We start from the raw sequence: 13775 nt of genomic DNA on the forward strand, positions 1-13775 counted from the left end.
TCCCTGACACGCCTGCGTTTTTTAGCACACTCCCGGAAAACGGCCAGTTACCACCCAGAAACACCCACTTCCTGTCAATCACTCACCGATCAACAGACCGACTGAAAAGAGTCGCTCACCCTTGTATAAAACTGCATAGTTTTATGTGAAAGTATTTGGCGCGTGCGCACTGCGAACAACGGCAGCTAGCGATCAACTCGGAATGACCCCCAAAGTACCAGCCAATCAGCTCCTAACTGGCTTGTTACAGGTGGAGTTTGAAAAATGGCAGTAGCTGCGACATAAGTTATGTATAATAACGCCATTCAGGTGTAAGTATGCCACACCTCCTCGGCATCCCGGTGGTTGGAATCCCAACACCACTCAGAAGACCAGCGCTAAAACACAGACAGCCAACATCCCGAAGGTAAGTATCAGGGGGTTCGGGTTAGGGCCTGGGGGGAGGCTTAGGGTTAGGCACTAGGAGGGGGCGGGGGAAGGGGTTTGACACCAAAGGGTGCAAGTAGAAAAAATGTCTTATAGGTACTGTGTGCGTGCGCAAAAAACTGGGTGTAGCCAAATGCCACATGGGGCGTGGTCAATGAAAATGGGGGCGTGATACACATATGGGGGAGGGGCAGATACACATATGACCCCAATAGTGCCAGATACACGTTGCCCCACAGTGCCAGATATACAGTTCCCCACAGTGCCAGATATACAGTTCCCCACAGTGCCAGATATACAGTTCCCCACAGTGCCAGATATACATTGCCCTACAGTGCCAGATATACATTGCCCCACAGTGCCAGATATACATTGCCCCACAGTGCCAGATATACATTGCCCCACAGTGCCAGATACACATTGCCCCACAGTGCCAGATACACATTGCCCCCCCCCCAGTGCCAGATACAGAAATGCCCCCACAGTGCCAGATATGCCCCCAGTGCCAGGTACACATGTTCTCACAGTGCCCCCCCCCCCCCCTCTTCCCCTGCTGCTTACCGCGCTGCTACTGTCCTGTGTGTGAGGGGAGGAGAGCGCAGCGTGCGCCTCTCCTGCCCCTCAGTCTCCGGTGTGGGTGTCTACCTTCAATTAGGCACCGATCCGTAAGCCAATGAAAGCTCGCAGTCCGGCAGCTAATCAGGAGCCTTGGCTGCCGGTCCGCGAGCTCTGATTGGCTCACGGGCCGGCGCCAAATTGAAGGTAGACACTGAGGGGCAGGAGAGGCGCATGCTGCGCTCTCCTCCCCTCACAGCAGCAGCGGAGGGAGGGAGGGAGGGAGCAGCGGCCTGGCGGCGGTGGGTACGACGTTCCCACGGCTAAATTCTAAAGGGTACTCTGTACTCGTACGTACCCGCCCACTTGCACCGCTGGTTACCCCTAGCCGACGCCCACCGAGGGTTAACCCTAGCCACCACTCCCGGAAGGTTAACCTTAGACACCACCCCAAAGGGTTAGTGTAGGGGAGGGTAAAAATACTTACCCCCTCCGATATCGGGATGCTGCTGTTGGTCATGTGACCACTGGCATCCCGACCACCGGTATTTCATACCGAACCCTTTTGATGCGTCCTAATTAGAGTTGTAAAGATTTTGCTAACGATGCTAATTAAGCCTGCTGTAGCTGGTAGAATGTATTCTACTTTATGATACCCCTAAATCCATCCTTTTATTCTATACTTATGTAATCCAATCAGAATCCAATAGAGTAAAAAAAAGTCCCTAACAGATGGTGAGGCGTTGCTCCTAGCGACGTGAATAAATGAAAAAGGGCGTGTCAGGATATAACCAATCAGAACATCCCGCCTCTAACTGGCTGTACCGTAAGAAAACTGCCCTGATTATGTGGCGTACAGACATCCTGTGGTCTATGACGCTCCAGTTAATCCAGCACAAGCCTAGTTTTGTCCGTCATGTTTGCACAGGGGAATCCTCGATCCGTCTGAATTAGCATCTGTGCTATTAACACATACTGGCCCTCATTCCGAGTTGTTCGCTCGCTAGCTGCTTTTAGCAGCCGTGCAAACGCTAAGCCGCCACCCTCTGAGAGTGTATCTTAGCTTAGCAGAAGTGCGACCGAAAGAATCGCAGCATTGCTAGCAAAAAAGATTGTGCAGTTTCTGAGCAGCTCCAGACCTACTCCTAGCTAGCGATCACTTCAGACTGTTTAGTTCCTGTTTTGACGTCACAAACACGCCCTGCGTTCGGCCAGCCACGCCTGCGTTCCCCCAGGCACGCCTGCGTTTGTATCTGACATGCCTGCGTTTTTACACACACTCCCCGAAAATGGGCAGTTACCTCCCAGAAACACCCACTTCCTGTCAATCACTCTGCGGCCAGCAGTGCGACTGAAAAGCGTCGTTAGACCTTGTGTGAAACTACTTCGTCTTTTGTGAAAGTACATCGCGCGTGCGCATTGCGCCGCATACGCATGCGCAGAAGGGTCGCTTTTTTACCTAAACGCTGCGCTGCAAGCGAAAACACCTAGCGAACAACTCAGAATGACCCCCACTGTACGGGGTGTAAAATGTTTATGCATTATACATAATCTGCAGCTAAAACCGCAGATTTTTTAATCTTTCCTGCAGCCGCAGTTGCGTAATATTTGGAGTTGTACCTATAAAATGAATGCAAGAGACGCACATTAGGCTGCACTTTGGCAACTGTACTTCAAATAGAGATCCGGGCCAACAAATTTGCGTCCATCTCTAAATCTAGCCAACTATGGTTAAATAATATACAACTTTAATAGCAGAATACTGATATGTTCTGCTTAGGAATTCAAAGTACAGTCCCCCCATCCCAAAACTTTGGAGAGTTTGGAGAGTTTTGGAGAGTTTTGTGTAGTTGAGGACCCTGCCCTCCAAACTCGAAGCTGAGCAATACAGGAAACACAACCTGATTCTGTTTGTCTATAGAGAGGTTTCGCCACATGAGAACAAGCTATTAAGAGTACGAGCTATTTCTGAATCTGTTTCTGGATGTTCCATTACCAGCACAATATAATGATGTCCTTAAATAACTGATGCGCTGTACTATGCTGAGACCGGTTCCGGCTGCTTCAAAGTATTCAGCTGAGAAGTGAAGTAATAATAGGTTTTAGAGCAGGTAAGACAATACTCTAAATTGATTGTAAATGAACAATACTTTGTTGGGGCCCATAGCAGCTGTTAAAGGACCAGCGCACATTATTATAAACTGCTATGCTCCAATTGATAATAAATAATAACATGATTTGCAAAGTTTGCTTTTCATTGCCAAAATACTGTCCATTTCTACAGCTATTATGCAGCACTGTTCTGCAGAGGAAGCATCAGGGCGAAAATGCGCCCTATGCTGACCCCGTCCAACAATCATGTGACATAATATGATGTCACAGAGAGGGGCGGGGTCCTAAGGATGCTTTAGGCGGTAGCTTTCTAGCATACAGGGTGCTGTTATAGGGACTTTGCATGGCAAGTATAGGTGTGAATGTAGCTACATCTAGTGATGTTATGGAACATACGTTGCATGCTATATACACATCTTTCAGAAGTTATGAGCGATGTTCAGTGGTACACATCTCAGTCTTGTCTCTGCAACCGCTGGACTGGTGTTACTGGGTGGCAGCTGGGTGGCAGCGTGGCATTTGCATTTAAGACCGTGGGCATGTTGTGTCATGCGAATGTACGGAGCATGCCAAATTCAGCGGCATCTCCCGCATTGGTGAGGTACAATAAGCAGGGCAGCCACCGGGGGGGGGGGGGGGGGGGGGGACTGTGGGGACTGGTTTTCCGGGCCCTTACAGAGAGGGGGTCTCACCCCTGGTTACTTTCGCCAATACCTGGAGAGCTGCACCAGCCTGTAAAACACCAATTAACTGATGCACAGGGATGACTTCTTAAAACAAGTCTTCCCTGTGCATCAGCCCCCTGTGGACCATTCCTGTAGGTCCGCAATGCTCCACCTATATGTAACATCACAAAGTATGACATCACATAGTGGTTGAAAGGTGCAACAGAATATTATTTTTCAAGGGGAGGGGCCCTGTCTATTTTGTCCCGGGCCCCACAATTCTTGATGGCAGTCCTGGGTATAAGTGCCATTAATGGTGATATCAGCTGCTCTTGCGGATGGAGGACTGGAGTGTTGCGATCGCACACACATGTATGACTCAGAATACAGACGTGTAGTCGCATTAGAATTCTGTTCTCATTCCGTTCGCTGTAGGCGTTCCAAAATTGCGGCCACACTCATGGCCTCCTGATACTATATTTAGGACAAACGGCTGGAATGAATCGCTTGCTGTAGCTGACTTTTTGTCTTAGTTACAGGTGTTGCTACGGAAGGTCAGTTATTCAAAGTCTGTCTGTCAGATGGCAGCAGCAGTGTGTTTCCAAGTTTTCTACAGATGAATTCAGGCAGCAATGCAGAGAGGACTGACCCTGCATCCAAGATTAAACTGAATTGGAACCACAATGTTTCTGCACTGATGCAGCACATAAAAAACACAGGGGGTAATTCAGACTGTATCGCTGCAGCGATCGCAGTCTGAATTACTTTGTGGAGTGCGCACGCGCAGCAGCAGCACTGCACGTGCGCCCCCAGGGAGCCCAGTGAGATTCTGCGATCGCCTCTGCCTGATTGACAGGCTGGCTGGCTAAGGGGGCATGTGCCCAGGGTGCAGGTTTTGAGGGGGCGCCGAGGAGTTACAGAGGAGCAGGAGTTTTTTTCCGGTAGTGCTGTGCTGCTCCAGTGAGACAGCAGACGGCTCCCGGGGCAGTGTCTCTGACCCACCTGTTTGCCTGCAGCTGACTCCGACGCCATACCTGGGATCTCTCCTATGCTGGCTACTGTGTTAAACTCTCTTGTTTGCCATGCAGTGCTGTGAATAGTGTGCGGTGCACCGTGCAAGCTATAGAAGCGAGCTGCTGGTGCTGTGTTTTTCAGCAGGCTATGATCCCGGCTACCTGCTCAGCACCAACCAATAACAAGCTGCTGGCTACACACCATTGAGAGGACATGCTGCCCCAGGCTTTTGCTTGTTAACGGGTGCAGTCACCGATGTTACAGAAATCAAAGGTTCACTTTGCCAGCTATCCAATTGACAGTGGAAACTAAGAGCCTGGACAACCTCCTACTCACCGAGTATCACTACAGCAGCTTTGTGGTAAGTTTAAAGACAGACTTTATTATCTGCACTGTGCTCCCAGTTAGCAGTATCAACCTCCGCTTTACCTCCCAGATGAGGGGATTTGGTGTAACTTATAGGGGGATGTAGTGTAGTAATGTATTGCAGTATATAGAAGCATGTAGTGCACTGATGTGGTGTAGCATATAAGGGGATGTAGTATAGTGATGTAGTGTAGCATATAAGGGGATGTAGTGTAGTAATGTAGAGCAGTATATAGAAGCATGTAGTGCACTGATGTGGTGTAGCATATAAGGGGATGTAGTATAGTGATGTAGTGTAGCATATAAGGGGATGTAGTGTAGTAATGTAGAGCAGTATATAGAAGCATGTAGTGCACTGATGTGGTGTAGCATATAAGGGGATGTAGTGTAGTAATGTAGAGCAGTATATAGAAGCATGTAGTGCACTGATGTGGTGTAGCATATAAGGGCATGTAGTGTAGTGATGTAGTGTAGCATATATGGTATGTATTGTAGTAATGTAGAGCAGTATATAGGGGCATGTAGTGCACCGATGTGGTGTAGCATATAAGGGGATGTAGTATAGTGATGTAGTGTAGCATATAAGGGGATGTAGTGTAGTAATGTAGAGCAGTATATAGAAGCATGTAGTGCACTGATGTGGTGTAGCATATAAGGGGATGTAGTATAGTGATGTAGTGTAGCATATAAGGGGATGTAGTGTAGTAATGTAGAGCAGTATATAGGGGCATGTAGTGCACCGATGTGGTGTAGCATATAAGGGGATGTAGTATAGTGATGTAGTGTAGCATATAAGGGGATGTAGTGTAGTAATGTAGAGCAGTATATAGAAGCATGTAGTGCACTGATGTGGTGTAGCATATAAGGGGATGTAGTGTAGTGATGTAGTGTAGCATATAAGGGGATGTAGTGTAGTAATGTAGAGCAGTATATAGAAGCATGTAGTGCACTGATGTGGTGTAGCATATAAGGGGATGTAGTGTAGTGATGTAGTGTAGCATATAGGATATGTAGTGTAGTAATGTAGAGCAGTATATAGGGGCATGTAGTGCACCGATGTGGTGTAGCATATAAGGGGATGTAGTATAGTGATGTTGTGTAGCATATAAGGGGATGTAGTGTAGTAATGTAGAGCAGTATATAGAAGCATGTAGTGCACTGATGTGGTGTAGCATATAAGGGGATGTAGTGTAGTAATGTAGAGCAGTATATAGAAGCATGTAGTGCACTGATGTGGTGTAGCATATAAGGGCATGTAGTGTAGTGATGTAGTGTAGCATATATGGTATGTATTGTAGTAATGTAGAGCAGTATATAGGGGCATGTAGTGCACCGATGTGGTGTAGCATATAAGGGGATGTAGTATAGTGATGTAGTGTAGCATATAAGGGGATGTAGTGTAGTAATGTAGAGCAGTATATAGAAGCATGTAGTGCACTGATGTGGTGTAGCATATAAGGGGATGTAGTATAGTGATGTAGTGTAGCATATAAGGGGATGTAGTGTAGTAATGTAGAGCAGTATATAGGGGCATGTAGTGCACCGATGTGGTGTAGCATATAAGGGGATGTAGTATAGTGATGTAGTGTAGCATATAAGGGGATGTAGTGTAGTAATGTAGAGCAGTATATAGAAGCATGTAGTGCACTGATGTGGTGTAGCATATAAGGGGATGTAGTGTAGTGATGTAGTGTAGCATATAGGATATGTAGTGTAGTAATGTAGAGCAGTATATAGGGGCATGTAGTGCACCGATGTGGTGTAGCATATAAGGGGATGTAGTATAGTGATGTAGTGCAGAGGATAGGGGATTGCAGTGCAGTGATTAAGTGTTATAAAATAGGGCCTAATTCAGACCTGATCGCTAGGGGGCGTTTTTTGCATCTCTGCGATCAGGTAGTCGCAGCCCTACAGGGGGAGGGGTAATCGCTGTGCAGGGGTGCGATCACATGTGCAGGAGAGCTGCACAAACAGAAGTTGTGCAGTCTCTGCACAGCCCAGGGCTTACTCCTCCAGTGCGATGATCGGGGCCGGAGCTGACGTCAGAAACCCTCCCTCCAAACGCCTGGTCCATGCTGCGTTTTTCTGGACAGTACTCTAAAACGGTCAGTTGCCACCCACAAACGGCCTCTTCCTGTCATTCACCTTGCGATCGCCTGTGAAATCGCTTTTCTCGCACCATCCCGCCGCTGCCCGGTGCTCCCCGTCGCTGCGGGACGATGCGCCTGGTGCGGTGCATCCGCATCTGCAGTTCAGACTGATCGCAGGCTGTACGAAAATGCAGCCTAGCGATCAGGTCTGAATTAGGCCCATTGGGCAGTGATATAGTGCAGTGTATGGGGACACACAGAGGAGCATGTAGTGTAGTGATGTAGTTCAGCATGTAAGGGATGTAGTATAGTGATGTAGTGCAGTGGATAGGGGAATGTAGTGCAGTGATGAAGTGTTATGATATAGGCCCTCATTCCGAGTTGTTCGCTCGCTAGCTGCTTTTAGCAGCATTGCACACGCTAAGCCGCCGCCCTCTGGGAGTGAATCTTAGCTTAGCAGAATTGCGAACGAAAGATTAGCAGAATTGCGAATAGAAATTTCTTAGCAGTTTCTGAGTAGCTCCAGACTTACTCAGCCATTGCGATCAGTTCAGTCAGTTTCGTTCCTGGTTTGACGTCACAAACACACCCAGCGTTCACCCAGACACTCCCCCGTTTCTTCAGACACTCCCGCGTTTTTCCCAGAAACGCCAGCGTTTTTTCGCACATGCCCAGAAAACGGCCAGTTTCCGCCCAGAAACACCCACTTCCTGTCAATCACAGTACGATCACCAGAACGATGAAAAAACCTTGTTGTGCCGTGAGTAAAATACCTAACTTTTGTGTAAAATAACTAAGCGCAAGCACTCTGCGAACCTTGTGCATGCGCAGTAAGCGACTAATCGCAATATAGTGAAAATCGGCAACGAGCGAACAACTCGGAATGACCCCCATAGTGCAGTGTATGGGGACACACAGAGGAGCATGTAGTTGAACACGCTGCTGGCGGGCATGTGATGCTCAGGGCATTTGGGGCACATAGGGGAATATTGTCCAATAGCATCCCTTTTTTCTCTCAAAATTTTTGATTATCTAATTATTTTAGTATGACATGTTTTTTTTTTTAGGGAGGGCGCCAAATTACTGCCTTGCCCCGGGTGACGAAAATCCTAGTTTCGGCCTTGCCCCCGCATGTCAGAGTAAATTTAGCACATCTACGATCAACTCTGAGTTCCCCCATAGTCTGTCTCTTATTATACTGTAGCTCAAAGTACACATTTAATGACATTTTAATCCCTTCCTCTTAGTTTTAATACTGCCGTCTGTGCTAGGACTGGTTCACTATACGGTATGATCATTTGTAAAATGATCCTGTGTTCCGCTAATTCTTAATTATAAATTGGCGCATCCTGCTGGGTTCAGCTTTTGGCGCCATGACCATTTTTGTACCCCAATCCCTCCTCCACCTTCCCATTGCAGCAGATTTCCCAGGGCACAAGCAATGGTAACAGAAACTGGATGTGACTTGTCGTAGCCATAGGGGGAGTTTTGTTAAAGTTTGTCGAGAAATAAAGGGGCAGATATACTAAAGCCTTGGAGAGTGATAAGGTGGAGAGAGATAAAGTACCAACCAATCAGCTCCTGTCATGTTACAGGCTGCATTTGCAAAATGACAGGAGCTGATTGGTTGGTACTTTATCTCTCTCCAAGCTTCGACAAATCTCCCCTAAAATAACCTACAGTCAGTGAGCATTATTCCTTGTCATACACCAGTTTTCTTATACCCCTCACACACCGCCCGCTTTGGCTGTTGCTGGCAGTGTCTGACTGGGGCATGTAGGGCCCACCGGGGAAATACAGTGGTAATGGCCCTTGTTTAGGGGTGTGGTCAGTCTCTAGAGGGGGTTTGCCCAGCCGCCATATTGGTTTGCCTACCCATTTTGCAAGTGTTGGTCCCCTAGATAAATATGTACAGTAAATACTGTAGTGCATGCAAGATAATGTACTGGATTAGTAACAGTACAGTCTGGAACCTGATCCCTAGAGGAGGGGATGGGGCCCCTAGGCAGTAGGGCCCACCGGTGGTTTCCCCTGTAGCCCTGTGGGCCAGTCCAACCCTGGTTGCTGGGTTAATCCGGGTCGCGGCTCAGTGTGAAAGGGTCACCGAAAAATAACCCTTGTTCAGTTACCTGGGAATCCAACCTGAGTATCTTGCAGGCTTGGACATGGGAAGGACCTGTGAGGGCAATGTGAACAGGTAACCTGGGCCATCCAACCCTGGTCCCATTTACAGCATAGGGGGTCTATGTACTAATAACCCTTGGAGAGAGATAAAGAGGACAGAGATGAAGTACCAGCCAATCTACTCCTAACTTTCATGTCACAGGCTGGGTTTGAAAAATGACAATTAGAAGCTGGCTGGCTGGTCCTCATCTCCGTCCACTTTATCTCTATACCAAAGCTTAGTAAATAGACCCCACAGTCTGTAACATGGCAGTTAGGAGCTGATTGGTTTGGTACTTTATCTCTCTCCACTTAATCTCTCTGCTAACTTTGATAAATCTCCCCCTAAGTCTTTAATTAACAAGGAATGCCTGACTCATGTTAAAGGCAATGTAAACTTTTGTTTGTCCGCAAATGTCACAATCTCAACCACTTATGCACCTCTGTGGGAATCTATTGGCACCTGCGCTAATTGAGCCACCAGAGTATAATAATATATAATAAGGAGTAGCCCTAAATATTTATCAACCTGAAGTTCCCCCTAGAAAGTAATTTTTTAAAACAATTGTAGCTCCTCTTTTCACAGACATTTCCAACTTTTTGTGTCTGGGTCAATCCTAGGACGCTTTCGGTGTGATCCCCAAGTACAGTATGTTGCTAAATAACTGACATTGGGGGTAATTCAGACCTAATCGCTAGCAAGCGATTTTTGCAGCCCTGCAATCAGATAGTCGCCGCCCATAGGGGAGTGTATTTTCGCTTTGCAAGTGTGCGAACGCATGTGTAGCAGAGCTGTACAAACAGATTTTTTGCAGTCTCTGCGCAGGCCAGGACTTATTCAGCCGCTGCGATCACATCAGCCTGTCCGGGACCGGAATTTACATCAGACACCCACCCTGCAAACGCCTGGACACGCCTGCGTTTTTCCAGACACTCCCTGAAAATGGTCAATTGCCACAGACAAACGCCTTCTTCCTGTCAGTCACCTTGCGATCGCCCGGGCGATCGCTTTTTTTGCACCATCCCGTCGCTATGCACCGATTCCCGTCGCTGCGGTCCGTCCCACTTGCTCATTGTGGTGCATACACATGCGCAGTTCAGGCTGTGAGAAAACGCAGCCTAGCGACCAGGTCTGAATTCACCCATGTTGTAAAATAGAACACTGTAATTGTGAGGCTTTCATGTTGCAGCAATACTGCATTCAGCGCTCTATGTTCCGTGACGGAGCTGCCCCACTCTCCTGTTATTATAAGCTGAGATGAGAGATATACCGGAGGAGCATATTGTGGCAGATGTATAATTCATCAGCTGCCATATCTTCCTCTGTGATCACCCTCTCCGCTTTCCTTACCTCTCAGCAATATCGCCTCAGCAAATGACACTTTCCCTCCCCCGTCCCATCGCTGCAGCAGATTTCCATGTTTAGAGCGTGTGATTCTCTGCGAGGCTGAAACCGTGGAAGAGGGAGCGGCTGGGATAATGCTCTGATTGCTTATTGAAATTGTCATAAATAGGTCATTCAGTCTTAATAAGGAAACATGAGAAATGGTTTTGTAGTGAAATAGAGGCCGTAAGAGCAAAAACCAACATAATGGGCGCTACTTACATTTGCTGGTTAGTACTATAACAGCCTAAAGACATTAATGTGTTATTATTATTATTATAAATTCCTGTTTCATCGCTTAGTAGGCCTAATTCAGACCTGATAGCTGCTGTGCACCAGCCAATCAGCTCCTAACTTCCACGTCACATGCTGAGTTTGAAAAATGACAGGAACGGATTGGCTGGTGAAATGTATCACTCACAGTGAAATTTATCACTCATTGATAAATAAGGGGATAGGTTTGCTGTCTATTTGGTCATCTCTCTAGATCGTTACCCCCGACTATTCACTTACTGTACTACATATGAGCTCCCCCTGAATATTAAGAATCTTTAATGTTTATAGAATTTGTGGTAAAACAAAAACGAGGAGGGAATTGCCCTGGAACACCGCATTAGGGTCATTTGAAATGCAAAAGTAGTATATTAGGCTAAATGGGATCGGTATGCGCGACCGGCAGATGGGATGCTGGCGGTCACAATACCGACGCCGGCATCCCGACGGTCACGATCCCAACAGCGGCGTGGTAAGTATTCTAACTCCTCCCCTACCCCAACTCTCCTTTATTGCAGCCTAACCCAACCCACCCCTTTCCTGAGCCCACCCTCCCCCTTAGTGCCTAAACCCAACCCTAAACCCCTCCCCGCAGCCTAACCCTAACTCCCCCCCCCCTTGCAGGCTAATCCTACCCCCCCTCCCTGTCAAGAGCCTAACCCTCCCTTCTTAGTGTATAACCCTTACCCCTCGTCCAGTGGTGTAAGTATAGTATGGAAGCGCTGATGTGTGATGTATGGGTGTCATTGCAAAGCAGAGAAATAAGAGCGGTTAGTAAAATAATGTTTAAGCTCTTTTGAGAGTGATTTTTTTTTGAGGGTCCGGTATTGCCGGTGTTGAGGTCCGCGGGTGTTCCTGTGTTTCCTTTTGCTATGCAGGCGGGAGGGGGTGTCCCTCCCTATTATTATTATTTATTATTATTACATTTTATTTATAAGGCGCCACATGTGTTTCGTAGCGCCGTACAAAGGACAGTACAGGGGACAAAACAGTGCATTACAGTAAATAAATAATAGAAATAGAGTACAGGTAACAGAGCACCACACATTCTCAAGACATAATACAGCTAAGATGTAAGTATCGAGGGAGTGATCATCGTACTACTGGAGGCTGGTGGCCATAGATGGAGATGAGCCTTTACTAGCAGGATAAAGATGGTTGTTGAGTAGGGGAGAGCTGTGAGTGAAATGTGTTGAGACGAGGGCTTAGATAACAAGAGGAAAGAGGGCCCTGCTCTGAAGAGCTAACAATCTAATGGGGAGGGGCGACAGACAGATGACAAGAGGTGCAGGCAAGTGGGAGGTAGCCTGTTGGCAGTATGCAAGCAAAGCTGAGATGTTCACGGCATGAGGCAGGGGGGTGGAGGCGCAGCTTCAGCACTGGGTTATGCATTAGAAGGGTACGCTTTGATGAATAGGTGGGTTTTTAGTGCCCGTTTGAAGCTTTGCAAGGTTGCGGAGAGTCTAATGGAGCGGGGGAGTGCGTTCCACTGAAGGGGTGCAGCACAGGCAAAATCATGAACTCGTGCATGGGAAGCAGTGACCAGGGCGGTGGAGAGGCGACGGTCATTAGTCGACCGTAGGGGTCGGGAGGGAGTATGAAGGGAAAGGAGGTTGGAGATGTAGGGAGCAGTGGAATTAGAGATGGTCTTGTATGTGAGGATGAGGAGTTTGAAGAGGATTCTGTAGGGGAATGGGAGCCAGTGTAGATTTTGTTGAAGGGGAGTGGCAGATGTGGTGCGGCGGGAGAGGAAGATAAGCCTAGCTGCGGAGTTCAGGACAGATTGGAGGGGAGCAATATGGGAGCAAGCGAGGCCAGTGAGGAGGACATTACAGTAGTCAAGTCGTGAGATGACCAGTGAGTGGATGATGAGTTTAGTTGCACTCTGGGAGAGATATGGCCTGATACGAGCAATGTTGCGTAGCTGGAAACGACAGGATTGTGCCAGAGCTTGGATGTGGGGTGCAAAGGAGAGGGAGGAGTCAAGAGTGACACCCAGGCAGCGGAGTTAGGGAACGGGGGAGATGGTGGTGTTGTCAACAATGATGGAGTTATTGGTCGGGGGTGTTGCTCTGGATGGGGGGAAGATGATGAGTTCCGTTTTGTCCATGTTGAGCTTTAGAGAGCGTTCAGACATCCAGGAGGAGATTGCAGAGAGGCAGCTGGAAACCTGAGAGAGGACAGAGGGGGACAGATCAGGAGATGAGAGGTAGAGTTGTGTGTCATCAGCATAGAGGTGGTATTGAAGGCCAAATGAGTTAATGAGCGCACCCAGGGAAGAGGTATACAGGGAGAACAGAAGGGGTCCAAGGACAGAACCCTGAGGGACACCAACAGGAAGGATGGAAGGGTGTGAGGTGGTGCTGGAGGCAGACACAGAGAAGGAGCGGTTAGTGAGGTAAGAAGAAAACCAGTCAAGGACAGTGCTAGAGAGGCCAGCGTTTTGGAGTGTGCCGAGGAGGAGAGGATGATCAACAGTGTCAAAGGCAGCAGAGAGGTCCAGAAGGATGAGCAGAGAGAAGTGGCCCCTGGATTTGGCCGAAAGCAGGTCATTGGTGACTTTCACCAGGGCAGTCTCAGTTGAGTGGAGTGGGCGAAAGCCAGATTGTAGTGGATCGAGGATGGAGTTGTCAGAGAGGTAGCTTGTGAGACGGCTGTAGACTAGTCATTCAAGTAATTTGGAGGCGAAAGGGAGAAGAGAGATGGGGCGGTAGTTAGTGGGTGATG

The 13775-nt window shown here is 48.0% G+C and overlaps 1 protein-coding gene across 3 annotated transcripts in view; it reads left to right on the forward strand.

The window, feature by feature from the left end:
* The window catches only part of LOC134958471 (sodium- and chloride-dependent creatine transporter 1-like), a 172954-nt gene that overhangs the window by 66859 nt on the left and 92320 nt on the right, over window positions 1–13775 (forward strand). The gene's annotated exons all lie outside the window — the stretch shown is intronic.

Source organism: Pseudophryne corroboree, chromosome 9 (genome assembly GCF_028390025.1).
Source record: "Pseudophryne corroboree isolate aPseCor3 chromosome 9, aPseCor3.hap2, whole genome shotgun sequence".
NCBI lineage: Eukaryota > Metazoa > Chordata > Amphibia > Anura > Myobatrachidae > Pseudophryne > Pseudophryne corroboree.